The sequence below is a fragment of the Polyodon spathula genome, chromosome 22 (genome assembly GCF_017654505.1).
Source record: "Polyodon spathula isolate WHYD16114869_AA chromosome 22, ASM1765450v1, whole genome shotgun sequence".
NCBI classification, from domain to species: domain Eukaryota; kingdom Metazoa; phylum Chordata; class Actinopteri; order Acipenseriformes; family Polyodontidae; genus Polyodon; species Polyodon spathula.
This window is the reverse complement of record NC_054555.1, coordinates 18453649-18471646: the sequence shown is the minus strand read 5'-3', so window position 1 is coordinate 18471646 and position 17998 is coordinate 18453649. Positions and strand designations below refer to the sequence as shown.

Genomic DNA, 17998 nt, shown 5'->3' with positions numbered 1-17998 from the left:
ACTACAGGGGTTGCTGGTGTGCAGTGAGCCGAGGACACCCTGGACAACGTCAAAAAAAATCAGGGAACGCAAGCAGTTTACTATTTACACCATTTGTATTAAACAATGTATTTATATTTTAAAACAGCAGATCTCACAAAAAAAAAAAAAAAATACTATTGTTTGAACTTGCAACATGACAGTCTTAAAGATCACATGGCCTTAGCACGCTGCACCACTGCACTCTTGTTGAAATGCATAAGTTTAAGCTTACATCCATGCCTGACCAGCTTTAGATGAAAACCTGAAGGTTCTGTTTGATTCTAGAAATGCTCTTTTTCCTGTTTAAAAATATCTAGTTTGCTATTTGGTAGATACCACAGAATGGAATTGTACACAAGTGTGTCATGTGGCTGCCTTGTCTAAATCTCTGATAAATTGTAGTTCCTCCTTTAATTAAAAATAAATAAAGGAATAATTTATTAGGTAGAAATAAATTATGAAAAAATGTATAGAGGAATAAATATATTTAGAAATAAATATTTTTAAATAAATACATGTAGTAATTAATGTTTATATTATACATGTATTAATAAATGAATAAATAGCAAGGAAAATATGTCATATTAATTGATTTGGCTGATACTTTTATCCAGAGCAATTGACATTTGTATAACTATATACAAAAAGATTGTTTCATGTATAAAAAAAATAAAAAATAAAATTAAAAAAAAAAAAATAAAAATAAATTAAAAATAAAAATTGTCCTACAACGAGACATTAGTGCTTCTTTACTTGTAGCATATTTGGAGTAGTGTTTAGCGCACTGTCCTCTTGACTAGAAGATCATGTGTTCTATCCTAGGACACACTGCAACTCTAAAATAATAATAATGAAAAAAAGAAAACAGATATGACTAGCAACGAAAAAAGCCAATATAAAGTGCTCAGAAAAGTTATTGAATTTGAAGATACATTCTTGGTATTGAAAACATACATACATTTCAAACTTTGCATATGATTTGTATCGAATTAGCTTTATAGAGGGCTTATATGTATCCGGATATCTCATATGGCGCTCAAAGCAACCCACAAACACATTTCAATGACCACCCTGTACTAGTGTATGAACTATCCTTGATTTAAGAGTGCACAAAATATTAACCATGTTCACAGCGCTGTGCATAACCGTAGAACTGCATAAGAACAGTAACCACAGTCAGATGGACACACACACAAGGATGATGTTTCTCACACTTATTTTTACATGTATTTGATTGTAAGTTTCTTTACTTCTATGTTAAAGTTATATTTTGATATAGCTTAAAGTACATGTAACTAGCTACGCAGGACATTTGCAGTCTCTCGTATCTTGGCGTCTGGATAGACAGCCAAAGTTAGAGGTCTTTAATCAAGATGTATGGAGGAGTGGAGACAGTGTGAAAACAGAACACCACAAACAAAGAACTAGTTTGAAACAGTTTCTAACAGATTAGGTTAAGACAGTCTGTAAAATGCCTAAATGTGACGCACTACAGAATGTTATAGATATGGGCGAGTTTCCCCCTTACCAGGAGGTGTGTTGAAGGTGTGTGATAGCAGGGTGGATCCGTACTGATTGGAAGAGAGTATAAGAAATGGGGAGGAAATGCTAAAATATTCATAGTATTTAATGTAATGTTTTTGTTTGAATCGTCAGTCCATTCTTTGATTTGACTCCATGGACCTCTGTATTATGATACAAACGTATACATTAGAGCATGCTGTGACCTGGACGTCTTTGCTTGCTTGTATCTAGTGGCTATACGATTGTATTAACATTATTTTCTATATATATATATATATATATATATATATATATATATATATATATATATATATATATATATATACAGAGTTAAAACGCGAAATATACTATTCGCACCAAAACTGGCCTAAAAGCAGGATCATTCATCTCATAGTGCCTACTTTCTGATGTCCTTTGTCCTCAAAACACGATATACACAACGTTAAATACAACTCAAATGATCAGTTCTTTCCATAACTCGCTATACGCCAGGCTTCTAATTTAGCTAAATTCGACATATCCACTGAGCCAATTGGCGAGCAGTATCAGAGTCATGTGACACTATTATGGGCGCTCCCAGGATGAACATAGTAGCGTATTTAATCTTGTAAATTGTGATTTGATGATTAAATGATGAATCATTTTAAAAAATGCAGGGAAGTCAGTTTTTTAGCAGAGTGTAGCAATGGTGAATAAGCACAAATAATGCTCGATCGGAATTGTGAAACCTCCCTGCATCTCCCTTGCAATGGCAACCACAGCTTTATGGTGTCTTACGTTTGTGTTCTCCGTCTGCGCGGGATGTGAAGTTTATCGTTTTAATTTACTGAAACGCGTTGTATCTTTAGAAGTAAGTGTAAAGTCATTTTACAAAAATGTGGAGATTTATACTTGCTTACGACCCTGACTGAAGATGTCATTAGCAAAGGGGGCTGGTTGTACTAACAAGGTTAAACAATAGGTCACGTTTTACTAAACAGTTTAAAATTAATAAACAAACAATTACCATAATGAACGCTATCGTAGTATGTTGCTTAAAACATAACACAATTACCATAATGAACGCTATCGTAGTATGTTGCTTGAAAAATAATACAATATTGATATTAAAGTTGTGTTCTTAATTATAAACAGTAACACGTTTAAAGCTTGGGACTCCCTGTCAGCTTGGTGGTGTTTACATTTTCGTCAGCATATTTTAAGTGACTGGAAGCTGAAATTACTTTAAAAAAAAACAAAACAAAAAAAAAAAAACACACTTTTCTTATACCAATACAGTATTTGGTATAATCAGTTTGTTTGAAAACCAGGCTTTAATCACTGATAACAGGTGCACAGGCAGCGATTCCGTGAGTGCTGCGGGGCTAAAGCACCAATGGGAAAATAAGGTCCTGCAGAGTGCAATTTTTTTTCTCTGTCTTCCCGTCCGGTGCTGTCACTGTCAGTTTCTCAGCACACAGTGCAGTAGTTGCTAAGTAACCACGTACAAACAGGTGATTGGTCGATCTGTATGAGCGTTTACGAAGGTGCTTTGTTTAAAAAAACAAAAACAAATATCTAACAGTGTTTCTTTTTTGTTTGATTTTTTAGCAAAATAAAATCTAAGCCTATTTTTAGGCACCCCAGCTGTTGTTGTTGATTCCAACTTAGGCACTTCACATCAGGACTAGCAAGTTTCAAAAGGCACAATAGTGTTAGTTTCTAACCCTAATATTATTGTATTTTCATTAATTTTAAGCAATTTATTTGATGAACCCTCATCAGTGTGGCTCGGTAATACTGACATCATTGACTTTTCTTTCAAGAGTTTCAATATGGACAGTTAATACACCATGTAAAAGCAGAAAACTTGAAATTAAAAATTTTCGCATCTATAAAACAAAAAAATATAATATATATATATATATATATATATATATATATATATATATATATATATATATATTTTAATATGATATATATATATAATTATATATGCCTTAATAATATATTATGTAAACGTACTGAAAGTCTTAAGCAGAATTGTATTATTTGATGTCAAATCTGTGAATGTTTGCTGAATCCTTGTGAATTTGATTAATGAGAAAATGGCCCATGGATATATAGCCTTTTGCTGCAAAACAAAATGAAATGAACAATTTTTAGAGTTTCAATAAATTTAGATTTTATTTGATTTTAAATTTTTATTTCTTTAGTTTTTCCATTTGAAAATCACCTAATATGGAATCAATTTATTCAGAAAAGCACAATAAAAAATGATAATTTACCAAAAATAGGAAACATGGATATATCTGGTGGCATGCCTGCACGTGGCTAGGGAGTGTAGAGGCTGGAAAATGTCGCTTCACCCTACATCCAGGGCAAAAAAGAAATGTAACTAACACAATGCGATACATCCAGCTATCTAAAAAAAACAGCGTTCCAGTATATGCTTGGCGAAATGGATGGTTATACAGTACTCACAAACTACTGTTTTCTTTGCAACCGGAACGCAATAAAACAAAAACAACTTGAAATAAAATGAAAGTGTTCTTAATTTCTCGTTGCCGGAGGAAACACCAGGCTTTACCAGGTCACTTGGGTTCCTATCTGGTGATCTAATCAATATTTTCCAATGCTATCTTTTCTTTTTCCACAGTATAACTGCACTGATGCTGCAACTGAATTAGTTACAATTACGCACGTCATAGAGGTTCAAACAAATATACTGTCTCCTAACTAAACACTCACGTCAAATCAGGTTCTAGAATATAGCCACTGCAACTTAAAATTCCAAATACTATATAATCATTTTATAATTATGTTGTACTAAATTAAACTAAATTAAATAGCATTGAGTTTTTCAGAGACCCTCGGAGCATGGATCACATCAGCTTGTAGTTCATTGATATCGAATGGGGTCTTGCCCTCCCTTGAATATATCAGAAGTCCTGATTAAACTCGGCCTTGAAAGTTCTTATCTTTGAGTTAATGATACATTCTAGAAGGATCCGGTCAACTCCTTTTTAAAACTGATTGAATATAACTTCTTGCCAAAAAATATTGAAACACGATTTCATAGTTCATAGTCAGATGAACCAGAGTTTTCACGGGGAATGGTTAGTTTCAGTCATATCTAGGGGTTTCCCAGCTGTAAACAATGTCTAACCAGATGTCAGAGATAATTCAAGTTTGTTCACTTCAAATTGGAGTAAATGGTTATTAATGAAACACTGTTGGTAAATGAACTTGTCTGTTGATGGCTCTGCCCCATACATCACAAACTTGGGATTATTAACTCACATATCCTGTGCAACATGAAGAAAAGTTAATTTCAAACCCTTAACTGTTAATTCTTTATTGTACATGTTAGGATTTGTAAATATCTGTCAAAGACAAACTTGCTTACATTGTTAACAACAGAAATACCAGTTGTCGCCCTTGTTCCAGGTTTTATTGTAATAAAATACAATAGAGAATGAAAGCAGTAAACATCTTGTGCTGGTAAGTTGATGCAACAACTGAGCCAGTGAAACAAAGCAGTTTCCATGCAAGACATTTAAAAAAATACTACAGTCCATTTGAACAAAATAACTACGATTTGTTGCGCCTCGAAGCACTGGATCACTGAATGACGTGCTTCTCAGCATAATGCTTTGTAGAGTGGGACTCTACAAGATTGGCAATTTCTAATGTTTCAAACCAAAAGGCGACGTTTCATTTGTTGGTTCATAGTGGCCTCTGGCAGCAGGTCGGGAGAACTGCACTATCAGCACCAAACTGTGATAACAAACACTGCTCACATTGAATAATAAGACAAAGGTTGTTTGACAACGGATGTATTGCACACCTGTATTTAGAAACGTTTTTAAAAACATTGGTTTTGCTCATTTGAAATAATAAACATTTGCTTCAAAACTAAATTGTTTGCCTCTTTATAAGTGAAAATGCATTTTCAAATATAAATTCCTCCATTTAACCCTCAAGGACATGTCGGAAAACTGACTTACCAGCTTATTTTAGGAACATGTCAGCTGGGCATCTTAGATATCAAGCAAAATCCCCGAGCCCCTCTTTGGTATGTTGATTGCATGCCTAGCCGTTTCCGTTTTTGATTTACACGCACCTACCGATTTGCTGCGCGTCGCAGCAATGGAGCACTGAATGTGCACAATCTCTGTTATAATATAAAATGTGCGCTTTTAATTGAATGCAGTCGGACCACAGCCAGGAATTAGACATATGCACGTCGCATTAATGAAGAGTAATGTAGTCTTTTTAATCTCAAAAATAATGGGCAATAAAGTCAACTTCCCTGACCGGGAATCGAACCGGGGCCGCGGCGGTGAGAGCGCCGAATCCTAACCACTAGACCACCAGGGAAGGTGCTCTTTTAATTTGCACGACTGGCCGTGAATTTCTTTGCTGTCAAGGCTGAAGCATCGAAAACGGAACACCCGGCAGGACCTGAGCAATGACAGACCATCGATCATAATAAACTGCCGCACAATTAAATGAATAGCTGTGCTCCATTTTTAATTTTTCAAGAACTAGTAGTAGTTCTCCCTTTACATTATACCGGAACATACCTCCTTCAGTTTGTTACCTTCGTGAGGCTCTCTGACGCAATGGATAGCGCATGTTTTCCCTTTTTACTAATTTTAATTTCAACTATACATTTGTTTTTTTTTTCACATTTTCAAGCTTGGAATTCTAATCAAGCACTGAGGGGGTGACTCGAAGGTTGTGGAACCGACTCCCACCCATCAATGTTATTTGCGCTAGCAGCGGGGCTCTAAAAGATTTGCAATTTCTACAGGTTAAATACAAAATGCGACGTTTCATTTGTTGGTTCATACTGGCCTCTGGCATCAGGTCGGGAGACCTGCACTATTAGCACCAAACCGTCCGCCGCAAACACTGCTCCCATTGAAATAATAAGACACAGGTTCTTTGACAACGGATGTATTGCACACCTGTATTTAGAAACGTTTTTAAAAACACTGGTTTTGCTCATTTAAAATAATAAACATTAGCTTCAACACTAAACATGTTGCCTCTTTATAAGTGAAAATGCATTTTCAAATACAAATTCCTACATTTAGCAATCAAGGACATGTCCGAAAATTGACTTACCAGGTAACCTGAGGTCTAACCAGATCCCAGCAATAAAACAAGTTATAACTAAAAATTGGAGTAAATGGATTAATGAAAATGGGTAAATGAACACGTTATTTTGATTTTCTTTTAATTTTAGCTATCTTCAATGTGTTGTGTATGCAGTGCAAAATGAATAAGACCCTCAATGCGCAGAGCTGTGTCCTACAAAGTGAAGGTACCACTGAAATTTTGAATCTTGTAGTTTATTCCAGGAACATGTCATCCTGGACATCTAAGATATCAAGCGAAATCCCAATTGTTCTCTCTCTAATAGTCTCTCTCTCTCTTATATGAAGACTGCATGCATAGCCCTTTCCGTTTGTTGATATACAGCACTTGAACAAACCATACCGATTTGTTTCGCCTCGAAGCACTGGATCACTGAATGTTGTGCTTCTCAGCATAATTCTTTGTAGAGTGGGACTCTACAAGATTGGCAATTTCTAATGTTTCAAACCAAAAGGCGACGTTTCATTTGTTGGTTCATACTGGCCTCTGGCAGCAGGTCGGGAGAACTGCACTATCAGCACCAAACCGTCCGCCACAAACACTGCTCACATTGAAATAATAAGACACAGGTTCTTTGACAACGGATGTATTGCACACCTGTATTTAGAAACGTTTTTAAAAACATTGGTTTTCCTCATTTTAAATAATAAACATTTGCTTCAAAACTAAACACCTTGCCTCTTTATAAGTGAAAATGCATTTTCAAATATAAATTCCTCCATTTAACCCTCAAGGACATGTCGGAAAACTGACTTACCAGCTTATTTTAGGAACATGTCAGCTGGGCATCTTAGATATCAAGCAAAATCCCCGAGCCCCTCTTTGGTATGTTGATTGCATGCCTAGCCGTTTCCGTTTTTGATTTACACGCACCTACCGATTTGCTGCGCGTCGCAGCAATGGAGCACTGAATGTGCACAATCTCTGTTATAATATAAAATGTGCGCTTTTAATTGAATGCAGTCGGACCACAGCCAGGAATTAGACATATGCACGTCGCATTAATGAAGAGTAATGTAGTGGTTTTAATCTCAAAAATAATGGGCAATAAAGTAAATTCCCTGACCGGGAATCTTAACTGAACCGAGCGCCCAAGTCAAAAAGGAAGTTAGAAAGGCCAAGAGAGAATTTCTTTGAAATGAACATTGCAGCGAGGTCGGGAGAACTGCACTAAACCAATTCCAAAATGTTTTTCCAATAAATAACAGCACAGAGAACATTCAAAGAGATGTATTAAATGTTTTAGAGATACAAATGGCAAAATCGTAGAGGAAGAAAAAAAAAATAATAAATATGTTAAATGATTACTTTTCACAAGTTTTTTACAAAGGAAGATACTGACACACATGCCCCACATTTATCCAGTTCCTATCCAGTTTCTGATAACTTGAGCTAACTGAGGCAACCTGAGGTTAAAGGGACCCCAGCAATAAAATAAACAAATCCCCTGGGCCGGATGAGGATCCTCCCAATTAGTACTCAAAGAAATGAAAAGCAGTTATTTACAAACCGCTAACCAAGCTGTCATGCAGCAGTCTCTTGACACAGGGGTGGTACCGACAGACTGGAAAATTGCAAACGTAATACCGATCCACAAAAAGGGAAACAAAACTGAACCAGGTAACTACAGACCTGTAAGTTGACTTCTATTATATGTAAACTTATGGAAACTATAATAAGATCCAAAATGGAAAATTACCTATATGGTAACAGGGTCCTGGGAGACAGTCAACATGGTTTTAGGAAAGGGAGATCGTGTCTAACTAACTAGCTTGATTTTTTTGAGGATGCAACATCGAATAACCAATAATTGCAAAGCATATGACATGGTTTATTTAGATTTCCAGAAAGCTTTTGACAAAGTCCCGCACAAAAGATTAATTCTCAAACTGAACGCAGTTGGGATTCAAGGAAACACATGTACATGGATTAGGGAGTGGTTAACATGTAGAAAACAGAAAGTACTGATTAGAGGAAAAACCTCAGAATGGAGTGTGGTAACCAGCGGTGTACCACAGGGATCAGTATTAGGTCCTCTGCTATTCCTAATCTACATTAATGATTTAGATTCTGGTATAGTAAGCAAACTTGTTAAATTTGCAGACGACACAAAAGTAGGAGGAGTGGCAAACACTGTTGCAGCAGCAAAGGTCATTCAAAATGATCTAGACAAGATTCAGAACTGGGCAGACACATGGCAAATGACATTTAATAGAGAAAAGTGTAAGGTACTGCACGCAGGAAATAAAAATGTACATTATAAATATCATATGGGAGATATTGAAATTGGAGAAGGAATCTATGAAAAAGACCTAGGAGTTTTTGTTGACTCAGAAATGTCTTCATCTAGCACAATGTGGGGAAGCTATAAAAAAGGCTAACAAGATGCTCGGATACATTGTGAAAAGTGTTGAATTTAAATCAAGGGAAGTAATGTTAAAACTGTACAATGCACTTGTAAGACCTCATCTTGAATATTGTGTTCAGTTCTGGTCACCTCGCTATAAAAAAGATATTGCTGCTCTAGAAAGAGTGCAAAGAAGAGCGACCAGAATTATTCCGGGCTTAAAAGGCATGTCATATGCAGACAGGCTAAAAGAATTGAATCTGTTCAGTCTTGAACAAAGAAGACTACGTGGCGACCTGATTCAAGCATTCAAAATTCTAAAAGGTATTGACAGTGTCGACCCAAGGGACTTTTTCAGCCTGAAAAAAGAAACAAGGACCAGGGGTCACAAATGGAGTTTAGACAAAAGGGGCATTCAGAACAGAAAATAGGAGACACTTTTTTACACAGAGAATTGTGAGGGTCTGGAATCAACTCCCCAGTAATGCTGTTGAAGCTGACACCGTGGGATCCTTCAAGAAGCTGCTTGATGAGATTTTGGGATCAATAAGCTACTAACCCTCAAGGACGAGCGAAGATGGGCCGAATGGCCTCCTCTCGTTTGTAAACTTTCTTAAGTTCTTAAAACAAGATCGAAACAAACAATTGCGGTGAGAGCGCCGAATCCTAACCACTAGACCACCAGGGAAGGTGCTCTTTTAATTTGCACGACTGGCCGTGAATTTCTTTGCTGTCAAGGCTGAAGCATCGAAAACGGAACAGCCGCCAGGACCTGAGCAATGACAGACCATCGATCATAATAAACTGCCGCACAATTAAATGAATAGCTGTGCTCCATTTTTAATTTTTCAAGAACTAGTAGTAGTTCTCCCTTTACATTATACCGGAACATACCTCCTTCAGTTTGTTACCTTCGTGAGGCTCTCTGACGCAATGGATAGCGCATTGGAATTCTAATCAAGCACTGAGGGGGTGACTCGAAGGTTGTGGAACCGACTCCCACCCATCAATGTTATTTGCGCTAGCAGCGGGACTCTAAAAGATTTGCAATTTCTACAGGTTAAATACAAAATGCGACGTTTCATTTGTTGGTTCATACTGGCCTCTGGCATCAGGTCGGGAGACCTGCACTATTAGCACCAAACCGTCCGCCGCAAACACTGCTCACATTGAAATAATAAGACACAGGTTCTTTGACAACGGATGTATTGCACACCTGTATTTAGAAACGTTTTTAAAAACATTGGTTTTGCTCATTGAAATTAATAAACATTAGCTTCAATACTAAACACGTTGCCTCTTTATAAGTGAAAATGCATTTTCAAATACAAATTCCTACATTTAACAATCAAGGACATGTCCGAAAATTGACTTACCAGGTAACCTGAGGTCTAACCAGATCCCAGCAATAAAACAAGTTATAACTAAAAATTGGAGTAAATGGATTAATGAAAATGGGTAAATGAACATGTTATTTTGATTTTCTTTTAATTTTAGCTATCTTCAATGTGTTGTTTATGCAGTGCAAAATGAATAAGACCCTCAATGCGCAGAGCTGTCTCCTAGAAAGTGAAGGTACCACTGTCTTCTGAACGCTGTATTATTCTAGGAACATGTCACCTGGACATCTAAGATATCATGCGAAATCCCCACGCCTCTCTCTCTCTCTCTCTCTCTGGTATGAAGACTGCATGCCTAGCCCTTTCCGTTTTTGATATACAGCACTTGAACAAACCAACCGATTTGTTGCGCCTCGAAGCACTGGATCACTGAATGAGGTGCTTCTCAGCATAATGCTTTGTAGAGTGGGACTCTACAAGATTGGCAATTTCTAATGTTTCAAACCAAAAGGCGACGTTTCATTTGTTGGTTCATAGTGGCCTCTGGCAGCAGGTCGGGAGAACTGCACTATCAGCACCAAACTGTCCGCAACAAACACTGCTCACATTGAATAATAAGACAAAGGTTCTTTGACAACGGATGTATTGCACACCTGTATTTAGAAACGTTTTTAAAAACATTGGTTTTGCTCATTTGAAATAATAAACATTTGCTTCAAAACTAAACACCTTGCCTCTTTATAAGTGAAAATGCATTTTCAAATATAAATTCCTCCATTTAACCCTCAAGGACATGTCGGAAAACTGACTTACCAGCTTATTTTAGGAACATGTCAGCTGGGCATCTTAGATATCAAGCAAAATCCCCGAGCCCCTCTTTGGTATGTAGATTGCATGCCTAGCCCTTTCCCTCTTTGATTTACATGCACCTACCGATTTGCTGCGCGTCGCAGCAATTAAGCACTGAATGAGGGGCTGCTTAGGATAATTCTGTTTCTCTTTTTACGGTAATGATTGTGTTAACTGAGATTGTGTAGAGTTGAGTGGTTACACCACAGCTGTCCTCTCACTTGCTTGTAATGAGCAATTGTAAAATCCTTTTCCGCAGACTGTGAAGATGATAATACCGAAAGGGGTTGGGAATCAATGTGCACAATCTCTGTTATAATATAAAATGTGCGCTTTTAATTGAATGCAGTCGGACCACAGCCATGAATTAGACATATGCACGTCAGATTAATGAAGAGTAATGCAGTGGTTTTAAACTGAGATGTCGAATCCTAACCACTAGACCACCAGGGAAGAATGGACACATGCTTCAACCTTGTGTATAATTTGCTGTGCAAACTTTTGGCAGTATTCTACAATGTTTGTATAGTTGTACAGCCTGTTGACATTTTCATTGCAGTGGTTTACTACCATGTGGTGGAGTTGGGTGTATTGAGTACAGTACCTATAGTTTCAATTATTAATGTTAAATTGGCTTGGCTTACATGCAAAAGTACAAATAAACCTTACCTTTTTGCAACACTATTTTGGGAGTATCTTTGTCGCAATTTGAGTTTACGTGTCATTTTCTTTTAGGGTAAGAAATTCTCCTTCAAAATTCAAAATACCTAATTAATATTAAAATATTTGGAGTTTATATTTAAATATTTCTGGCCTTGTTCCTGTGTGTCCTTGCGTGACTTCTAATGTCATGCAGCTTCTTAAACTGGGTCTACAAAGTTTAAGTCTATACATTTTATACAAGTAGCTTCAGCAATTCTCATCATTATTATAGTTTACGAACGTAGCTCAAATCCAGCACTTCAGGTCAATGATATAAAAAAAAGATCCAGCGCAAAATGTTTAGTATAGGACATTTTGAAACTACTTGCAATAAATCTACAACAGGCCTTTAGTTATAGGAGAAAGTTGTGCTAGGTTATGTCACAAATGGGATCTCACTGCTGAAGTCTTGTTGATGTGCAAAAAAAAAAAAAAAAAAAAAACCTTTGTTTTTAGCCAATTTGCGCAGCTTTTTTGCAACTTACCAAACCTTTTAACTGTACCATGTTTTTGCCAGGCACTTCCTGTAAGTGTGACGAATGCGTGTGATTTTTGCCACCTCGTGGCAATGGAGAGAGAACGTTACGTTATTACCATAACCCTGGTTCCCTGAAAAGAGAATGACAACCATTACCGAATGGGAAGAGCCTCTCTGTCAGTCAATCACTGAGCATATATACAAAAGCTGCCCTATCAGGGCCCTGCTGTGAGGGGGGAAATCCTCCCACCTCCTGTTGAAGAGGGACGTCCTCACAGTAGCACACTGCCATTTTCTTTCGAAAACAGATGTCAGCTGAATACATGACCTCGAAGGTTAATGGTTGTTATTTTCTTATCAGGGAACCAGGGTTATGGTAATAACCTAACATTCCCTTTAATTCGAACGACAACCACTACCAAATGGGAAAGCTGTACCAAAGCTGTTGTGGCTCCAGATTACTGACAGTACAGCCTTGCAGAGATAGTCACAGAGCCCACATGACGTCTAAGGGCATGCCGCCTGCAACACCCTAGAGCACATCAAGGCGGCAAAAACGCACAAATGTCTGTCTACCTCTCCATGTAGCAGCATTGCATAACTCATCTAAGGAGATGTGTGGCAGAGCAAAGCTCTGCCCTTTTTAAATTGGCAGGGATGGGGTTAATTTCCCCTACCTGCCTGGGTTTATTATGTTCAGGTGGCTGGGGTTGATTAGTTGATTAGGTTAATTAATGATCAATCAGCGCCCAGCCACCTGACATAAAAGGAGGCCTCTGCTTCTCATTTGGGAGGAGGGAGCTGAGAAAGCAGGTTGGTGTTTTGTTGGTTGTGATTTTTCAATTTTCTAAACCCAGTGAAGGCATTGCCCAGCCTGGAAACCTTTGCTTTGTACATTTTGCTTTTTGTCTTTCTTTTTGTGTTTCAATCGCTTTGTTTTGGCCCTTGTGCCTTTTTATTTTTGTATCTATTTATAATAAAAGTATATTTTTTTGAACTGCATTCTGTCTCTGGGCCTCTATCCACTCGCCAGCCTGCCACAAGGCGCCATGAAGGAAAGCCTACGAAGTTGCCTGGCTCCTGGTAGAATGGGCCGTAATGTCCCCCAGTAAAGGGGAGTCTGTCTGTTCATGCGCCAAGTGTATCGCATCTGTCACCCCACGCGCTAGACGATACTTCGATAGGGTCTGACCTCTAGATCGGGATCCATAGCAGACAAACAGCTGGTTGGACTGTCTCCAGGACACCATCCTGTCCAAATAACAGCACATAGCCCGAACTGGGCATAGCATGTGTTGTCTACGGTCCTGCTCTGACTCGTGCGGGGAAGGTCTGAAAGTTTCCAAAACCACTGATTAGTTAATATGGAATGAAGATACCACCTTTGGCAAAAAGGATGGATTTGTTCTTAATGTTACTCGCAAGTCATTTCCAGTGAAAGCCATACATGTGTCATCGATGGACAGTGCATGAAGCTCACTTACTCGTCTGGCAGACGCAATGGCTATTAAAAATGCCACTTTCAATGAAACTGGGCGCAGTTCTGCTGACGTCATGTGCTCAAATGGGGACCCATAAGAGTCCGCAGTACCAGTTCTAGATCCCACTTGGGGACCATACTTTTCATGTGAGGACTAAGCCTCCAAGCCCATTTAAGAAATTGCATTGCCAGGAAATGTGCCCCAGGGGACACCGAGTCAGTTTTGTCATGGCACTCTTATATTGCTGCCAGGTATACCTTCAAAGTGGAAGCTGATCTTCCAGCGTCAAACAAGTGTTGTAAGAAGGTTAATATCATCTCAATCAGATAAGTAACCAGATCGTGACCTTCAGCAAGGCACCTGTCTTGGAAAATTTTCCATTTATATGAGTACTGGACTCTAGTGCTCAGCATCCTAGCAGACTGTAGTGTCTCTACTACTGCATCTGGCAAACCTCGTCTGAATAGAAGGCTCCGTTCAACAGCCAGACCAAGAGTTGGAGCTGGGCTGGGTTTGGGTGCCATAATAGCCCCTCCGCTTGGTTCAGGAGGTCTTTGCACAGCGGGAGCTGCCACGGCTGATCCGACAACATGTCGGAGAGGAGAGCAAACCAGGGGTGTCTCGGTCATCTGGGTGCAACCAGCAAAATCTGTGCTCTCACCACCCTAATCCTTTCTAATGTCAGGGGTAGTAATGATAGCGAAAGGAACTCATACAATAGCCCTTGTGGCCAAGGGTGAGCTAGCGTGTCTACTCCCAGGGGGTCCCCGTCTCTCTCAATGGAGAACCATAGGGGGCAGTGAGTGACAAAGAGGTTGACTCGTGCAGGTCGAAACCTCTCCCAAATCTGTTTCACCACTTGAGGATGCAGCCTCCACTCCAAGCTGTCTGGAGCTCTTCTGGACAGGAGGTCTGCTGCCTTGTTGTCCACACCGGGGAGGTGAACTGCCCTGATGGAATGCAAGTTTCTGTGTGCCAAGGACTGGAGTCTGTGCACTGCGTGGTGAAGGCCCGGTGAGGACAGGCCACCTTGGTGATTTATGTAGGCTACCATTGTGGAATTGTCCGTCCGGACCAGCACTTGTTTGTGCGCTAATTGCTGGTGAAAATGGGATAATGCCAGGCTCACTGCTTGCAGCTCTTGTGCATTTATGTGCGTTTGCTGCCATTGTCCCTTCCACTGACCTCTTATTCCTCCCCCGTTCCAGACAGCTCCCCAGCCCAGACTGAAGGCATATGTCGTGATCACTTCCCTTCTGTGAGGGGATCTGAGGGGAGATCCAAGGCGCAGATTGCCAGGGCGGAGCCACCACTCCAGTGTCTTCCGGCATTGTCTGGACACTCGCACCAGCTGGTACAGATCCCGGACCGGGTGCACCTTGAGCGTATTCACCCAGGCTTGAAGCGGGTGCATTCTTAGCAGCCCTAGTGGAAGGATTCTCGAGGCGGCTGCCATCAGCCCCAACAACCTTTGATATACTCTGACCTGTAGGAGAGCGTCCTCTCTGAAGAGGGAGAGTGTGGTCTCCAATGACTGAATCCTGTCTTCCAACAGTGAGACAAGCATGCTCACAGAGTTCAGTTTGATCCCCAGGAACACTGTAGATTGAGACGGTACAAAGTTGTTCTTCTGTTGATGTATGAGAGCCCTAACTTTGCACATGATCTATGACCTGTTGTGTGCGCGCCTCTGCGAGTGCTTTTGACTGCGCACAAACTAACCAATCGTCCAGATAGTTCAGGATCTGAATACCCCGCAGACTGACTGGAGCCAGTGCTGCATCCATGCACTTTGAAAATGGGCGTCAGCAAGAGGCCAGATGGCAGCATGCAGAATTCGTATGCATTGCCTTGAAAGGCGAAGAGCAGATATTTTCTGTGCGCGGGATGGATCGGGACATGAAAATAGGCATCTTGCAGGTCGATCGATGTGAACCAGTCACTTGGTTGGACGGACTGGATGATACCCTGTGCTGTCAACATGTTGAACTTCCTCTGTTTCAGGAACAAGTTGAGGACCCTGAGGTCCATAATTGGTCTGAAACCGCAGTCCCTTTTGGGCACCAGGAAGTACCTGGAGTAAAAGCCGCTGAGGGCATCGCTTGGACTTACCAAGTGTACAGCATTCTTCCTTTGAAGATTGATGATCTCCTGTTGAAGGAATATTGCCCTTGCTGGTTGGACAGTGGTGAGGAGCACACACTTGAAGGGTGGCGGACCTATGTGGAATTGTAGAGTGTATCCATGTCTCATTGTTGATAGCAACCAGGAGTCCTGGATGCAGCCTTGCCATGGGTCATTGCCATTGGTCAGTCCAGTTGTGGGGGGGGTTTGGTGCCTCTGTCTCCAGCCAGAGAACCGGTTACCCTTGGCCTGCGGTGGCCCCCTGGCGCTGGCCCTGCCTCTGCCTTTGGCTGCTTGCCTACTCTGGGGTGGAGGGCAGTGTTCAGATCCTTTTACCCAAGGAGGCAGCACATGCCACCTTGGTCACTAACTGTAAGCCGGAAGGCGCGAAAACCTTTTCTCCCCAAAAGTCTGCCCCGGTGTAATGGGGGCATCCAGCAGCGCCACCTTCTCGGTCTCCACGACCTTGGCTTCCATCAGCCACAAATACCGGAGAGCGGCCACCATCACTGCCAGCAACCTCCCTGATGCCTGACCAAACTCCTCTATTAGGTCAGTCATTGCCTTAGCCACCGCCTGGAGCTCCCATGTGTCTGCCTCTGTGGCTCTGTCCTGCAGCCTCTCTCCAACTGGTTTTGGTAGAGTACCAGTATGCCATGGCGTTCGCTGCTCGCACTGACAGCGCTGCTGAAGCATATGCCATGTTCAGGATCATGTCCGTTGTCCTGCAAGGCTTGGACGGGCAGGTTGGGTCCTTATCCCTCTTGGTGAAGGTGGAACCTTGCACCAACACCGTGACCGTGTCCCCGAGAGTGGGGAATGCGCCTAGGCCTGCTTCTTGGGCTCCTGCAGTAAGAAGCAGAGACTCTGCTGTTCTGGAGGCTGAGGGTGCAGACACTGGGTTGCCCCAGGAGGAGCACACCAAGTCCAGGAAGTCCTGGCATAAGGGGAGGGCATGCTGTGGGTGCCCTCTCTGCTGGAGGAAGCAGTTTCCCTTTCCCTCCTGTTCTGCGGACCATGGGATGTCCGTGGCTGCAGCTGCACGCTGCATTAGCACCTGGAACTCCTCCCTCTGTGACACGTGTGGCAAGGGCAGCAGGGTGCTCCCCACTGTGGCCTGCCCAACGGAGGTGGCTGGGTCTGAGATGTCTGACCTGGATGCCGTGAAGGACAGCTCGCCTGGGCTAGGGGGTCCAGGCAGAGGGGATGGGGAACAAGACTGTCGGGGTTGGGGCTGCCCAGTGGCAGGGGGCAGCCTGCCATAAGATTTCAATAGGGTCTTCAGCATGGTCTATTGAGCCCTTACAGTCTCCGCCAGCTCCGCAAAGCGCTGCTCAGCCGAGCTTGGGCGCCTTAGAGGTAACTGCAATAGTGATCGTCTGAGCCTGCGTGGGGAAGGGGAGCGGTGCCTGCACGGTGACTGTCTGTCCCCTGGTGAGTGTCCTTTGGCGGTGACCATCTCGCCTCCCCTGAGAGGTATCTGCGCCTCTGTACAGGTGGTGAGGAAGGGGAGGGTGACCCAGTTGTGAGGGAGAGTTCCCTGATCACTGTAGCGGGTGGGTCCTGAACAACCTCTGCCGAGGCTCTTGGACCACTGATTTGAGGAGAGAGACTCTGCTGGGGATAGCTGCTCTCTCTGTCACTTAGTTCTCGAAAACGTCCAACATAGAGAGCAGTCCAGCTCACCTGCCAGTGCTTTGGTCACGTGTTCTGGCCCTAGGCACGTGGCGCAGGATCGGTGCTCGTCCTGCCTGGGCAGCTTCGCCACGCACCGGTCACACTGGTGGAAACCACCAGAGGACCCAGTTGACTGGACTGACATGCTTTGCAAGTGAAGCTGCTGTGCTTGATGAGCAGCCTGCAGACGCTTTCAAAACGATTCACCGGTGCCGAATCAGTTGGTGCTGGGATCGGCGTTGAAAAGAGCGCGGTTGGTGCCGAGAGGTCGGTGCCGAGTCAGTTGGTGCCGAGGTTGATGCCGACG

At 41.6% G+C, this 17998-nt stretch overlaps 1 non-coding gene across 1 annotated transcript; it reads right to left on the bottom strand.

Moving 5' to 3' along the window:
- Positions 1–5835: 5835 nt before the first annotated feature.
- Positions 5836–5907, bottom strand: trnae-cuc. The gene has a single exon. It is a non-coding gene; the product is annotated as a tRNA-Glu (tRNA).
- Positions 5908–17998: the final 12091 nt, after the last annotated feature.